This window comes from Arachis hypogaea, chromosome 11, assembly GCF_003086295.3.
Source record: "Arachis hypogaea cultivar Tifrunner chromosome 11, arahy.Tifrunner.gnm2.J5K5, whole genome shotgun sequence".
NCBI lineage: Eukaryota > Viridiplantae > Streptophyta > Magnoliopsida > Fabales > Fabaceae > Arachis > Arachis hypogaea.
In genome coordinates, this window is record NC_092046.1 from 110,860,226 (window position 1) to 110,875,767 (window position 15,542).

Consider the following 15,542-nt stretch of genomic DNA (forward strand, 5'->3'; position numbering starts at 1 on the left):
TTATGATTTTTCAGATTATCAAATAACATGTCTCCTTGTCATCATTCTTTCAAGAGCCAACATATTTAACATTCTTGAACAACAACTTCAAAAGACATATGCACTGTTCAAGCATTCATTCAGAAAACAAGAAGCATTGTCACCACATCAATATAATTAAGCTAAGTTCAAGGATAAATTCGAAACTCATGTACTTCTTGTTCTTTTGAATTAAAACAGTTTTTATTTTAAGAGAGGTGATGGATTCATAGGACATTCATAACTTTAAGACAAATTTACTAACTACTAATGATCATGCAATGAAGACACAAACACAGATAAGCACATAACATAGAAAATGAAAAACAGAAGAAATAAGAACAAGGAATGAATCCACATTAGTGATTGTGGCGTTTCCTTCTTGAGGAACCAATGATGTCCTTGAGCTCTTCTATGTCTCTTCCTTGTCTTTGTTGCTCCTCCCTCATTGCTTTTTGATCTTCTCTTATTTCATGAAGCATGATGGAGTGCTCTTGATGTTCCACCCTTAATTGTCCCATGTTGGCACGTAATTCTTCTAGGGAGGTGTTGATTTGCTCCCAATAGTTTTGTGGAGGAAATTGCATTTGAGGCATCTCCGGGATCTCATGGTGATGAGCTTCCTGCGCCTCTTGAGCTCCATGAATGGGCTCTCTTGCTTGCTCCATCTTTTTCTTAGTGATGGGCTTTAGAGATGAATCTTTCCATCTCCCATGGCTCAGAGGTGAAAGCACTTGCCTTCCCTTTCGTCTTTGAGGTTTCTCTGGCCTTAGGTGCCATTAATGGTTATGTAAAAACAAAAAGCTTATGCTTTTACCACACCAAACTTAGAATATTGCTCGTCCTCGAGCAAGAGAAGAAGAATAGAAGAAGAAGAAGAAGATATGGAGGAGAGGGGGAAGGTGTTGTGTTTCGGCCAAGAAGGGTATAGAGGGGTTGTGTTGTGTGAATTTGAAGAAGAATGGAGGGCTTTATATAGGGAAGGGAGGGGGTTAAGGTTTGGCCATTTAGGGTGGGTTTGGGTAGGAAATTGGTTTTGAATTTTGAAGGTAGGTGGAGGTTATGAGGTAGGTTTATGGGGAAGAGTGGATGGATTTGAGTGGTGAAGAGGTGATGGGGAAGAGTGTTTATGGGGTTTTGTGAAGGAGGGGTGAGAAGAAGTGAGTGGAGGTAGGTGGGGATCCTGTGGGATTCACAGATCTTGAGATGATCCTATGGGGTCCACAGATCTTGAGTTGATCCTGTGGGGTCCACAGATCCTGAGGTGTTCAAGGATTTACATCCCTGCACCCATTAGGCATGTAAAAATGCCCTTGCACACAACTCTGGGCGTTCAGCGCCAGGTTGGTGCCCATTTTGGGCGTTCAACGCCCATTTGCTGCCATTTCTGGCGTTGAACGCCAGAACCATGCTTGTTCTGGGCGTTCAGCGCCAGGATGCTACCCATTCTGGGCGTTCAGCGCCAGAACCATGCTCTGTTCTGGCGTTTGAACGCCAGACAGGTGCTCCTCCAGGGTGTGATTTTTCTTCTGCTGTTTTTGATTCCGTTTTTGATTTTTTTGTTTGTTTTGTGACTCCACATGATCCTGAACCTATAAAGACATATAACTAAGAAAAATATAGTTAGATAAATAAAAATTGGGTTGCCTCCCAACAAGCACTTCTTTAATGTCAATAGCTTGACAGTGGGCTCTCATGGAGCCTCACAGGTGTGCAGAGCTTTGTTGAGACTCTCCAACACCAAACATAGAGTTTGGATATGGGAGTTCAACACCAAACTTAGAGTTTGGTTGTGGCCTCCCAACACCAAACTTAGAGTTTGACTGTGGGGGCTCTGGTTGACTCTGCTTTGAGAGAAGCTTTTCATGCTTCCTCTCCATGGTTGCAGAGGGAGATCCTTGAGTTTTAAACACAAGGGAGTCCTCATTCCATTGAAGGACTAGTTCACCTCTGTCAACATCAATCACAGCTCTTGCTGTGGCCAGGAAAGGTCTTCCTAGGATGATGGATTCATCCTCTTCCTTTCCAGTATCCAGGACTATGAAATCAGCAGGGATGTAAAGGCCTTCAACCTTTACTAATACGTCCTCTACTTGTCCATAAGCCTGTTTTCTTGAACTGTCTGCCATCTCTAATGAGATTTTAGCAGCTTGCACCCCATAAATTCCTAGTTTCTCTATTACAGATAGGGGCATGAGGTTTATTCCTGAACCAAGGTCACATAGAGCCTTAAAGATCATGGTGCCTATGGTACAGGGTGTTATGAACTTTCCAGGATCCTGTCTCTTCTGAGGCAATGTCAGTTGATCCAGATCACTTAGTTCATTGATGAACAAGGGAGGTTCAACTTCCCAAGTATCAATGCCAAATAATTTGGCATTCAGCTTCATGATTGCACCAAGAAATATGGCAGTTTGCTCTTCAGTAACATCCTCATTCTCTTCAGAAGAGGAATACTCATCAGAGCTCATGAAGGGCATAAGGAGGTTCAATGGAATCTCTATGGTCTCTAGATGAGCCTCAGATTCCTTTGGTTCCTCAGAGGGAAGCTCCTTATTGGTCACTGGACGTCCCAGGAGGTCTTCCTCCTTGGGATTCACGTCCTCCTCTCCCTCATTGGGTTCGGCCATTTTGCTTATGTCAATGGCCTTGCACTCTCCTTTTGGATTCTCTTCTATATTGCTTGGGAGAGTACTGGGAGGGATTTCAGTGATCCTTTTACTCAGCTGGCCCACTTGTGCTTCCAGATTTCTAATGGAAGATCTTGTTTCATTCATGAAACTTACAGTGGCCTTAGACAGATCAGAGACTAAGTTTGCTAAATTAGAAGCATTTTGTTCAGAGTTCTCTGTCTGTTGCTGAGTGGATGATGGAAAAGGTTTATTATTGTTAAACCTGTTTCTTCCACCATTATTAAAGCCTTGTTGAGGCTTTTGATCCTTCCATGAGAAATTTGGATGATTTCTCCATGATGAGTTATAGGTGTTTCCGTAAGGTTCACCTAAGTAATTCACCTCTGCTATTGCAGGGTTCTCAGGATCATATGCTTCTTCTTCATGAGAAGCCTCTTGAGTACTGTTGGATGCAGCTTGCATTCCATGCAAACTCTGAGAGATCATATTGACTTGCTGAGTCAATATTTTATTCTGAGCCAATATGGCATTCAGAGTATCAACTTCAAGAACCCCCTTCTTCATAGGCGTCCCATTACTCACAGGATTCCTTTCAGAAGTGTACATGAACTGGTTATTAGCAACCATGTCAATGAGTTCTTGAGCTTCTGCAGGCGTTTTCTTTAGGTGAATGGATCCACCTGCAGAAGTGTCCAGTGAAATTTTTGATAGCTCAGATAAACCATCATAGAATATATCCAGGATGGTCCATTCTGAAAGCATGTCAGAAGGACACTTTTTGGTCAACTGTTTGTATCTTTCCCAAGCTTCATAGAGGGATTCACCTTCTTTCTGTCTGAAGGTTTGAACATCAGCTCTAAGCTTGCTCATCTTTTGAGGAGGAAAGTACTTGGCTAAGAAAGCCGTGACCAGCTTATCCCAAGAGTTCAGGCTGTCTTTGGGTTGAGAATCCAACCATAATCTAGCTCTGTCTCTTACAGCAAAAGGGAAAAGCATGAGCCTGTAGACTTCAGAATCTACTCCATTAGTCTTAACAGTATCACATATCTGCAAGAATTCAGTTAAGAACTGAAAAGGATCTTCAGATGGAAGTCCATAAAACTTGCAGTTCTGCTGCATCAGAGAAACTAATTGAGGTTTCAGCTCAAAGTTGTTTGCTCCAATGGCAGGAATGGAGATGCTTCTTCCATGTAAATTGGAATTAGGTGCAGTAAAGTCACAAAGCATCTTCCTTACATTATTATTATTTTCGGCTGCCATCTCCTCTTCCTGTTCGAAAATTTCTGAAATGTTATCTCTGGATTGTTGTATTTTAGCTTCTCTTAATTTTTTCTTCAGAGTCCTTTCAGGTTCTGGATCTGCTTCCACAAGAATGTTCTTATCCTTTCTCCTGCTCATATGACAAAGAAGAAGGCACAGAAAAATAATAATAATAATAGAGATCCTTTATACCACAGAATAGGGATCCCTGTGTGAGTAGAAGAAGAGGGGGAGACAAAGAATGTAATATAATGGAAGAAACACAACTGTGAGGATGGCAGAGATGTGAGATGAGATGTTAGGATATGAATGAATAAATAGAATAAGATGGGGGAGGGATAATTTTCGAAAAATATTTTTGAAAAAGAGTTAGTAATTTTCGAAAATGGTTTTTGAAAAATGTTAGTAATTTTCGAATTTTTTTTTTGAAAAGGGTTAGTAATTTTTTTCGAAAATTCAAATAAAAAATAAAGTAATTAGTTTAATTAAAAAGAAATTTAGAAAAAGAGGGAGATATTTTCGAAAATGAGAGAGAGAGAGTTAGTTAGGTGGTTTTGAAAAAGATAAGAGACAAACAAAAAGTTAGTTAGTTAGTTGAAACAAATTTTGAAAGGATAAGAAGTTAGAAAAGATATTTTGAAAAGATATTTTTGAAAAAGATAAGATAAGAAGATATTTTAGAAGTTAGTTTTGAAAAAGATTTGATTTTTAAAATCTCAATTAATGACTTGATTCATAAGAAATCACAAGATATGATTCTAGAACTTAAAGTTTGAATCTTTCTTAACAAGCAAGTAACAAACTTCAAATTTTTGAATCAAAACATTAATTGATTATGTTATTTTTGAAAATTTGATATAAAAATAAGAAAAAGATTTTTGAAAAATATTTTTGGAATTTTCGAAATTAACTAAGAATTTTGAAAAAGATTTGATTTTTGAAAAAGATTTTGAAAAAGATAAGATTTTCAAATTGAAAATTTGATTTGACTCATGAGAAACAATTTGATTTTAAAAATTTTTGAAAAAGTCAACTCAAATTTTCGAATTTGATGAGAGAAAAAGGGAAAGATATTTTTTTGATTTTTGAATTTTTATGATGAGAGAGAAAAACACTAAAAAGATGCAATGCATGAAATTTTTAGATCAAAACATGTGATGCATACAAGAATGCTATGAATGTCAAGATGAACACCAAGAACACTATGAATGTCAAGATGAACATCATAGACACAATTTTGAAAAACTTTTAATGCAAAGAAAACATGCAAGACACCAAACTTAGAATTCTTTAATGCTTAGACACTAAGAATTCAAGAATGCATATGAAAAACAATAAAAGACACAAAACAAAAAATCATCAAGATCAAACAAGAAGACTTACCAAGAACAACTTGAAGATCATGAAGAACACTATGAATGCATGAAAATTTTTGAAAAATGCAAGATGCACATGCAATTGACACCAAACTTATAGCATGACTCAAGACTCAAACAAGAAACAGAAAAATATTTTTTTGATTTTTATGAATTTTCTAATTTTTTTTGGATTTTTTTTTCGAAAATTATATGAAAAAGAAAAAATAAGGATTCCAAAATTTTTAATATGAATTCCAGGAATCTTGCATTCTTAGTCTAAAGCTTCAGTCCAGGAATCAGACATGGCTCACTAGCCAGCCAAGCTTTCAATGAAAGCTCCGGTCCAAAACACTAGACATGGCCAATGGCCAGCCAAGCTTCAGCATTTAACACCAGAGTATATTGCTCTTGATAACAAATTGCAAGCCTCAGTCCAAATAAATTTAGACATGGCTTTACAGCCAGCCAGGCTTCACATGCTTCATGAAACACTAGAATTCATTCTTAAAAATTTTGAATAAACTTTTTGAAAATATTTTTTTTTCCGAAAACAGATGAGAAAATTTTTTGAAATATTTTTGAAAATAAAATAAAAAGAAAATCACCTAATCTGAGCAACAAGATGAACCGTCAGTTGTCCAAACTCGAACAATCCCCGGCAACGGCGCCAAAAACTTGGTGTTGTTGCCAGGATTGGGATCTCAGACGATTCTTGGCGCCAAACAGGAACAATTAAGTCCCCGGCAACGGCGCCAAAAACTTGGTGCACGAAATTGTGATGTCCAGGCTCAGACTATTCCTGGCACGTGAGCAACTTGGTACGCGTAATCGTGATTACACATTCATAATTTGTCACAACTTCGATACAACTGACCAGCAAGTGCACTGGGTCGTCCAAGTAATACCTTACGTGAGTAAGGGTCGAATCCCACGGAGATTGTTGGTATGAAGCAAGCTATGGTCACCTTGTAAATCTCAGTCAGGCGGATATAAAGTGATAATGGAGTTTTCGAATAATAAATAATAGAATAGGGATAGAGGTACTTATGTAAATCATGGGTAGGAATTTCAGATAAGCTAATGGAGATGCTTTTTGTTCCTCTGAACCACTGCTTTCCTGCTGTCTTCATCCAATCAGTCTTACTCCTTTCCATGGCTGGCTTTATGTGATACATCACCACTGTCAATGGCTATTTTCGGTCATCTCTCGAGAAAATGATCCAATGCCCTGTCACGGCACGGCTAATCGTCTGGAGGCATCACCCTTGTCAATGGCTTCATCTTATCCTCTCAGTGAATAATATGCTCACGCGCCCTGTCATGGCACGGCTATTCATCTGTCAGTTCTCGATCATGCTAGAATAGGATTTACTATCCTTTTGCGTCTGTCACTAACGCCCTGCAATCGTGAGTTTGGAGCTCGTCACAGTCATTCAATCATTGAATCCTACGCAGAATACCACAGACAAGGTTTAGACCTTCCGGATTCTCTTGAATGCCACCATCATTCTAGCTTACGCCACGAAGATTCTGGTTAGGAGATCTAAGAGATATTCATTCTAGCTTATTTCATGTAGAACAGAAGTGTTTGTCAGGCACGCGTTCATAAAGGAGAAGGATGATGAGCGTCACACATAATCATCACCTTCATCACGTTCTTGGGTGCGAATGGATATCTTAGAAGTGAAATAAGATGAATTGAATAGAAAACAGAAGTACTTTGCATTAATCTTTGAGGAACAGCAGAGCTCCACACCTTAATCTATGGAGTGTAGAAACTCTACCGTATGAAAATACATAAGTGAAGGTCCAGGCATGGCCGAGATGGCCAGCCCCCTAAAACGTGATCAATAGTCTCCTAAGATGAACAATGGATTAAAACTGAGACCAAAGATACCTAATACAATAGTAAGAGGTCCTATTTATAATAAACTAGCTACTAGGGTTTACATGAGTAAGTAATTGATGCATAAATCCACTTCCGGGGCCCACTTGGTGTGTGCTTGGGCTGGGCTTGAGTGTTGCACGTGTAGAGGTCCTTCTTGGAGTTGAACGCCAGTTTTTGTGCCAGTTTGGGCGTTCAACTCTGGTTTTGGCTCATTTTCTGGCGCTAGACGCCAGATTTGGGTAGAGAGCTGGCGTTGAACGCCAGTTTACGTCATCTATTCTTGGCCAAAGTATGGACTATTATATATTTCTGGAAAGCCTTGGATGTCTACTTTCCAACGCAATTGGAAGCGTGCCATTTCGAGTTTTGTAGCTCCAGAAAATCCATTTTGAGTGCAGGGAGGTCAGAATCCAACAGTATCAGCAGTCCTTCTTCAACCTCTGAATCTGATTTCTGCTCAAGTCCCTCAATTTCATCCAGAAAATACCTGAAATCATAGAAAAACACACAAACTCATAGTAAAGTTCAGAAATGTGAATTTAACATAAAAACTAATGAAAACATCCCTAAAAGTAACTAGATTCTACTAAAAACATCCTAAAAACAATGTCAAAAAGCGTATAAATTATCCGCTCATCAGCCACCAGAATCCACAGTCCAAGATTTTTCTAGCAGTTCTTTGAGGGCCAAAATGTCCTCCACTCTTAGATGAGTGATAGGCCTCTAAGATGGACTGGAATTCTGATTGAGGAACACACCGTCTAATTACCTGATCAGCGCCACATCTCCATAAATATGGGTCATCCCATATATAATATTTAGACTCGCTTTTCAGCTTGTCTCTTTGATGCTTAGAAAAGTTTGGAGGAAATGTGTGGCTAACTAGATAATTAGCTACAGGTGCATACCAAGGGGATACTTCAGATACTGCTTGCAGGTTATCAAATGAAAAATTATCATCTATATGAGTAGAATCATCCTTAATGTGCTCAAGGCGACTCAAGTGGTCTGCCACTAAATTCTGGTTACCACTCCTATCCTTTATTTCTAAATCAAATTCTTGTAATAACAGTATCCAACGTATAAGCCTCGGTTTGGACTCCTTTTTAGATAATAGATATTTTAAAGCTGCATGGTCCGAATACACTACTACTCTAGTACCAAGTAAATAAGCTCAGAATTTATCCAGAGCAAAAACAATAGCAAGAAGCTCTTTCTCAGTAGTAGTATAATTGGACTGGGCAGCGTCTAAAGTCTTAGACGCACAAGCAATAACAAAAGGATCCTTACCTTCGCGCTGAGCCAGCGCTGCTCCTACTGCATGGTTGGAAGCATCACACATGATTTCAAACGGCTGGTTGACGTTAGGATTTTTGCCAGTAAAGAATTTCATAAAAACAGTTGCGTTGTAGATATAGTCTCTAAACCAACAAAAATCCCTTCGTACAAATGTTTTGGTTGTCACAAGTAACAAACCCCTTTGAAATTGATAACCAAGTATTCAAACCTCGGGTCGTCTTCTCAAGGAATTGCAGGGAGGTATGTTCTTATTATTGGTTATGAGTTTTCTGGGGAATGTTGAGTTTGGGAAATGGGCACAGGTATATTTAAATGACAAGTAAAATAAAGTAATAATAATAAAATCTCTTGGCAAGGTATAAGAAATTAGAAGTCCAGACTTAGTTATCCTTATCAATAATAATGAAAGTTGAATCTTAATTCCACTTAGTTGACCTTTACTAAAGCAAAGGAAAGTCAAGGGACTAATTAGTTTGATCTTCGAATCCTATTTATTTCCTAAGAAAAGGTTGGGATTATTTGAAGTTCAGTTCAATTAGCAAAGATAACAGTTATCAATTATGTTGAGATAAGGTAACTCCTGAGTTACTGCTTTCTTAACCAAGACAAAAAGGGAAAAAGTAAATTTACCGGAATAAAAATGCCTTCAGATGGGAAGCAACATTAACATAAATTAAAGAGAGCAATCATAATTCTGAAATACCTCAAAATATATTAAAATAGAAAATCAATCATAAAGAGTCATAAACAAAAGTGAGAAAAAAAATAAAAAGAACATTGAACCTGGATTGAGAGTCACTCCTAAAACTAAGAGAAGTCCTAAATCCTAATCCTAAGAGAGAGAAGAGAACCTCTCTCTCTAAAAACTACATCTACTCCTAAAATTGTGAATATGAAAGCCTCCTCATGAATGGATGCATTCCCCCATTTTATAACCTCTAATCTGTGTGTTCTGGGCTGAAAGCTGGGTCAAAAGCAGCCCAGAAATCGCCCCCTGCGATTTCTATTACGTTCAGGTCGCGGAAAGGTGACGCAGCTGCGCGGATTGGGTGTTGGCCAGGTCACGCATCCGCGTGACCCACGCGTTCGCGTCGCCTGGCGTCAGGGCAACTATGGTAATTTATATATCAAATCGAAGCTCCGAACGTTAGCTTTCCAACACAACTGGAACCGCGTCATTTGGACCTCTGTAGCTAAAGTTATAGCCGTTTGACTGCGAAGAGGTCAGGCTGGACAGCTTAGCAATTTCTCCAACTTATTGTATTCCTTCCACTTTTGCATGCTTCCTTTCCATCCTCTGAGCCATTCCTGCCCTATAATCTCTAAAAACACTTAACACACATATCAGGGCATCTAATGGTAATAAGAGAGGATTAATATTAGCAAATATAAGTCCAAAGAAACATGTTTTCAATCAAAGCACATAATTAGGAAGGCAAATGTAAAACCATGCAAATAGTATGAATAAGTGGGTAAAGAGTTGATGAAAACCACTCAATTGAGCACAAGATAAACCATAAAATAGTATCACTGGCTCCAGTCTGGTCCTCTCACAATTGGAGCTTGAGTCAGGGCGGCCTTCAGCTTATCAAACGCTTGCTTGCTATCGTCACTGAACTCGAACTCAATATCCTTCTGTAGTAATCTGGATAAGGAAAGTGCTACCTTACTAAAGTCCTTAATAAATCTCCTGTAAAAACCTGCATGGCCAAGGAACGAACGGACTTCCCTCACAGAAGAGGGGTAAGGTAAACTAGAAATAACATTCACCTTTGCTGGGTCTACAGAAATACCATTATTAGATACTACATGTCCTAATACAATCCCTTGTTTTACCATAAAATGACATTTTTCAAAATTCAATACAAGGTTTGTATTAACACATCTGTTTAATACTCTAGATAATCCATCTAAGCAAAGGCTAAAAGAATCACCATAAACGCTAAAATCATCCATAAAAACCTCCATACAGTTCTCAATAAGATCAGAGAAAAGACTCATCATACACCTTTGGAAAGTAGCTGGTGCATTGCACAAGCCAAAGGGCATTCTCTTGTAAGCATAAGTCCCAAAAGGACATGTAAAAGTGGTCTTTTCCTGATCCTCAGGAGCTATATGAATCTGGAAATAACCTGTGTAACCATCTAAAAAGCAATAATGTGATTTACCTGACAGGTGATCCAGCATTTGATCAATAAATGGAAGTGGGTAGTGATCCTTACGGGTGGCTTGGTTGAGATGCCTGTAATGAATGCAGACTCTCCAAGCATTCTGAACTCTAGTTGCTATGAGCTCTCCATGCTCATTCTTCACTGTAGTGACTCCAGACTTCTTGGGCACCACTTGTACTGGGCTAACCCATTCACTGTCTGAAATGGGATAGATGATACCTGCTTCCAATAGTTTGGTCACTTCCTTTTTGACAACTTCTAAGATAGTGGGATTCAATATTCTTTGGGGTTGACGGACAGGTTTTGTGCCCTCTTCTAAAAATATTCTGTATTCACATACTTGAGGGTTGATACCTACTATGTCTGCCAAACTCCACCCAATTGCCTTCTTGTGCCTCCTCAGTACATCAAGTAACTGCTCTTCCTGTTGAGAAGTGAGTTCCCTTGCAATGATAACTGGAAACTTTTGCTCATCTTCAAGATAAGCATATTTGAGGTGTGGAGGAAGAGGTTTTAATTCCAACTTCTGATCATGGGCAGGCTCTGGATTGTCTGGAACTTGTGAAAATGTCGAAGTGCCCTCATTGTCAATCAAGAGGATCCCCACACTTGGACCTTGTCCAGTGTGCCTCTCTTCTAATTCTTCCTTGTGAACTGCAGCTACAGTTTCATCTATGACATCACACTGGAAGATAGAATAATCTTTTGGAGGGTTGTTTATGACTCCATTCAGATTGAAGATTACTATCCGGCCATCTATTTCAAAAGAGTATGTTCTTGAAAAAACATCCAATTTGAATTTTGATGTCTTCAGAAATGGTCTTCCAAGTAGGATTGATGATGGCTTATCTGAGTCATTATGGGGCATCTCCAAGATATAAAAATCAGTGGGAAATGTAAGCCCTTTAATGTTCACTAAAACATCTTCAGCAACTCCAGCCACTATAATAATGCTTTTATCTGCTAACACAAAACGAGTTGCCGACCTTTTTAAGGGAGGGAGCCTCAAAATATCATATATAGACAAAGACATTATACTAACACAGGCTCCTAAATCACACATGCAATCATAAATTACTATAGCACTAATAGTACAACTAACTATACAAGGACCTGGGTCACTACACTTCTCAGGTAATCCTCCCATTAAAGCAGATATGGAACTACCTAAAGGAATAGTTTCTAATTCATTAATTTTGTCCTTATGTATACATAAATCTTTTAGAAACTTTGCATATTTAGGTACTTGTTGAATAACATAAAAAAAAGGAACGGTTACCTCAACCTTTTTGAATATTCCTACCATTTTGGGATCGGGATCCAGCTGCTTCCTGGGCTTCCTTGCAAGTTGTGGAAATGGAATGGGAGTGGTGTTTTCTGTAGTGTCTGTGCCTCTTGGTGCTTCCTCCTGTGGTTGGGCTTCTTCTTTTTCAGTTATGTTCTGTATGTCCTCTTCCTCTTCAACATCTTCTATTTCTACGACCTCTTCAGCTGAGGCGTGTTCTGGTGGGCTTGGCTCCTCCTGATTCCTCTCCTGCAGTGTGGTTCCGGACCTCAGGGTGATGGCATTAATGCCTCCCTTTGGATTTGGTAATGGTTGAGAGGGGATTCCAGTGGAGCTCGAAGGTTGGTTACTGGAATTTTGCATTGATCCAATCTGTGAGACAAGAGCTTGCAAAGTAGCGGTCAGACCATTCAGACTGGCATTAATGTTATTTTCCATGGTCTGTTGACTTCGCTCAAAAAATTTTAGTAACTCTTCATTAGAAGATGAAGAAGGATGAGTGAATTGAGAGGTCTGCTGTTGGGTATTCTGTGGTCCTTGGGATTGCCTCAGGTGAGGTGCTCTGTAAGGTTAGTTTTGCTGCCTGTTGTTGTTATTATTCCACCTCTGATTTTCCTGATTATCTTTGCCTCCTCTGTTATTGTTGTCCCTCCAATTCTGGTTAGAATTGTCCTGCTATCCATGGTTATGATTTCCACCTTGATTGTACCCTTGGTTGGGGCGGTCATAGAAATTATGAGTGGATGCCACCATGTTGCCTTCCTGTTGGAGCTGCGGGCATTCATAAGTATAATGGCCATAATCAGCACAAATTCCGCAAACTCTTTGTGGGACTAACTGTTGGTTTTGCTGTGGTGAAGGAGGTTGAGCTTGCTGAACTTGTTGTTGATTCAATTGTATTTGCTTCAGCAAGTTGGTCATTTCACAGATACTCTGAGTCAGAGCAGCAGTCTCTCTGCTAGAGGATACTTTTGTAACAGCTTTTGAACGGCCTTGCTTTTGTCTGTGGTTCCTAGTAGATTCAGCTAGGTCGCTGATTAATTGCCATGCCTCATTAGTGGTCTTGTACTTTTTCATAGACCCATTGCTAGCACTTTCCAATATGGTCTTATCTTGGGGCCTCATACCCTGTGTGATGTAGCTGAGTAACACTATCTTGTCGATCATGTGGTGGGGGCATGCTTCCAGAAGACTATTGAAGCGCTCCCAGTATTCAAAGAGAGTCTCGTTGTCATCTTGAACAATCATGAAAATGTCTTTCCTCAGTTTATCAGTAACTTCAGATGGAAAGAACTTCTCCAAAAACTCTTTTCTGAGCGTATCCCAGTTGGATACATTTGCTAGGGGTTGAGTGTAGTACCACTCTCTTGCTTTTTCCTTAAGAGAAAATGGGAAAGCTTTCAGTAGAATTGAAGTTTCATCTGTACCATCTCGCCTTATAGTAGAACAGGCTGCCTGGAAATATCTCAGGTGCTTGATAGGCTCTTGAGTAGGTAAGCCATGAAACTTGGGCATCAAATTGAGCAGTGCGGTCTTTATTTCGAAATCTGTAGCCACCATTGGGTGATGCGCTTGAAACGGTTGCATTATAAAATCAGGGGCTCCTTCCTCCTGGATGGTAACTCTTCTGGCTACCGCCATGTTACCTGTACGTAAATCAACCGAATCAGTAGAACGGGGGCTGGTTTCTTCCTCAGATGGCGTTTCAAATCCGCCCTTAGAGAGGACTAACCGACGCCGAGATCGCCTTATTCGTGAGATGGTTCTTTCAATCTCAGGATCGAATAGGGGCAAGCGTGGATCAGGAAGTGAACGCGTCATCTAACGAAAGAAACATGCAGCTCATAGTAGCAAAATAAAATAAAATGCAAATAAATAAATTCTAATTAATAACTTTAGCACTCTATTGCAACTCCCCGGCAACGGCGCCATTTTAATGAGAGGAACTTTTGTGTGGTCTAGAAATTTGCGGATAAATCCTCATTGCAAGTATAGTTTCTAAACCTTCAAAAGTCCTTTCATACAAATGTTTTGGTTGTCACAAGTAACAAACCCTTTTTTAAAATTGATAACCGAGTATTTAAACCTCGGGTCGTCTTCTCAAGGAATTGCAGGGAGGTATGTTCTTATTATTGGTTATGAGTTTGTAAATTAGGGGTTTTAGAAATTAGGGAGCAGTATGTTGCATAAGAAGAATAAAATAAATAAATAACTATAAAATAAACTCTTGGCAAGGTATGAAAACAGGAAGTCCTATCCTAGTTATCCTTATCAATTGTAATGAGAATTGGATTTTTCTCCCACTTTGTTGACCTCTAACTATGAAGGTAAGTTAAGTGGATGAATTAATTTTTATTCCTCAGGTCCTAGTCTTTCCTTGGGAAAGGCTAGAGTTATTGGAACTCGAATTAATTCTTGAAGAATTCCAATTTTCAATCAACAATGAGTTTGATAACTCAAGTGTTTCCAATGATTCAACCAAAGCCAAAAGGGAAGAAAGTCTACTTGAATGAAAATAACTTGGATAAACACAGAGCATTAATAAATTAAAGAGAGCAATCATAAGTCTGAAATACCTCAAATTATATTAAATAAAATATTCAAATCATAACATGGAAAAGTTCATAAATTAAATTGGGAAAATAAATAAAAATAAAGAACCTGTGATTGAGAGTCGCTCCTAAAACTAAGAGAAATCCTAAATCCTAATCCTAAGAGAGAGGAGAGAACCTCTCTCTCTAAAAACTACATCTACTCCTAAAATTGTGAATGTGAAAGCTTTTTTTATGAATGGATACAATCCCTCTACTTTATAGCCTCTAAGCTGTATTTTCTGGGCCAAGAACTGGGTTAGAAACAGCCCAGAATTCACTGGTTGCGAATTCAAACATGCTGAATTTCCGTCACTGCGACGCGTCCGCATGGAGCATGCGGTCGCATCACCTAGCGTCAGGGTAACTATGGCATATTATATATCAAATCGAAGCCCCGGACGTTAGCTTTCCAACACAACTGAAACCGCGTCGTTTGGACCCTTATAGCTAAAGTTATAGCCGTTTGAGTGCGAAGAGGTCAGGTTGGACAACTTTGTAGTTCCTTCAACTTCTTGTATTCCTTCCACTTTTGCATGCTTCCTTTCCATCCTCTGAGCCATTCCTACCCTGTAATCTCCGAAATCACTTAACACACATATCAATGCATCTAATGGTAATAAGAGAGGATTAATCATAGGGAATTTAAGGCCAAAGAAGCATATTTTCAATCAAAGCACATAATTAGGAAGGCAAATGTAAAACCATGCAAATAGCATGAATAAGTGGGTAAAGAGTTGATAAAATCCACTCAATTGAGCACAAGATAAACCATAAAATAGTGGTTTATCAACCTCCCCACACTTAAACATTAGCATATCCTCATGCTAAGCTCAAGAGAAGCTATAAAGATGAAGAGGAATGGTAGAATGCATGAAATGCAACCTATCTGTATGAATGCAACTATATGGAGAATGTTTCTACCTACTTGGTCAAAAGTAAATAAGTTCTCCAAGACAAATACAAACCAATTTCCACTAATTCAAATTAGACAATAAAAGACAAGTAAACTTGTAAGAAGATAGCTCATGAAAGCAGG

At 39.0% G+C, this 15,542-nt stretch overlaps 1 non-coding gene across 1 annotated transcript; it reads left to right on the plus strand.

The window, feature by feature from the left end:
- Positions 1-3,407: 3,407 nt before the first annotated feature.
- LOC112724649 (small nucleolar RNA R71) lies at positions 3,408-3,515 on the plus strand. Its single transcript, XR_003163803.1, has one exon. It is a non-coding gene; the product is annotated as a small nucleolar RNA R71 (small nucleolar RNA).
- The last annotated feature ends 12,027 nt before the right edge of the window (positions 3,516-15,542 follow it).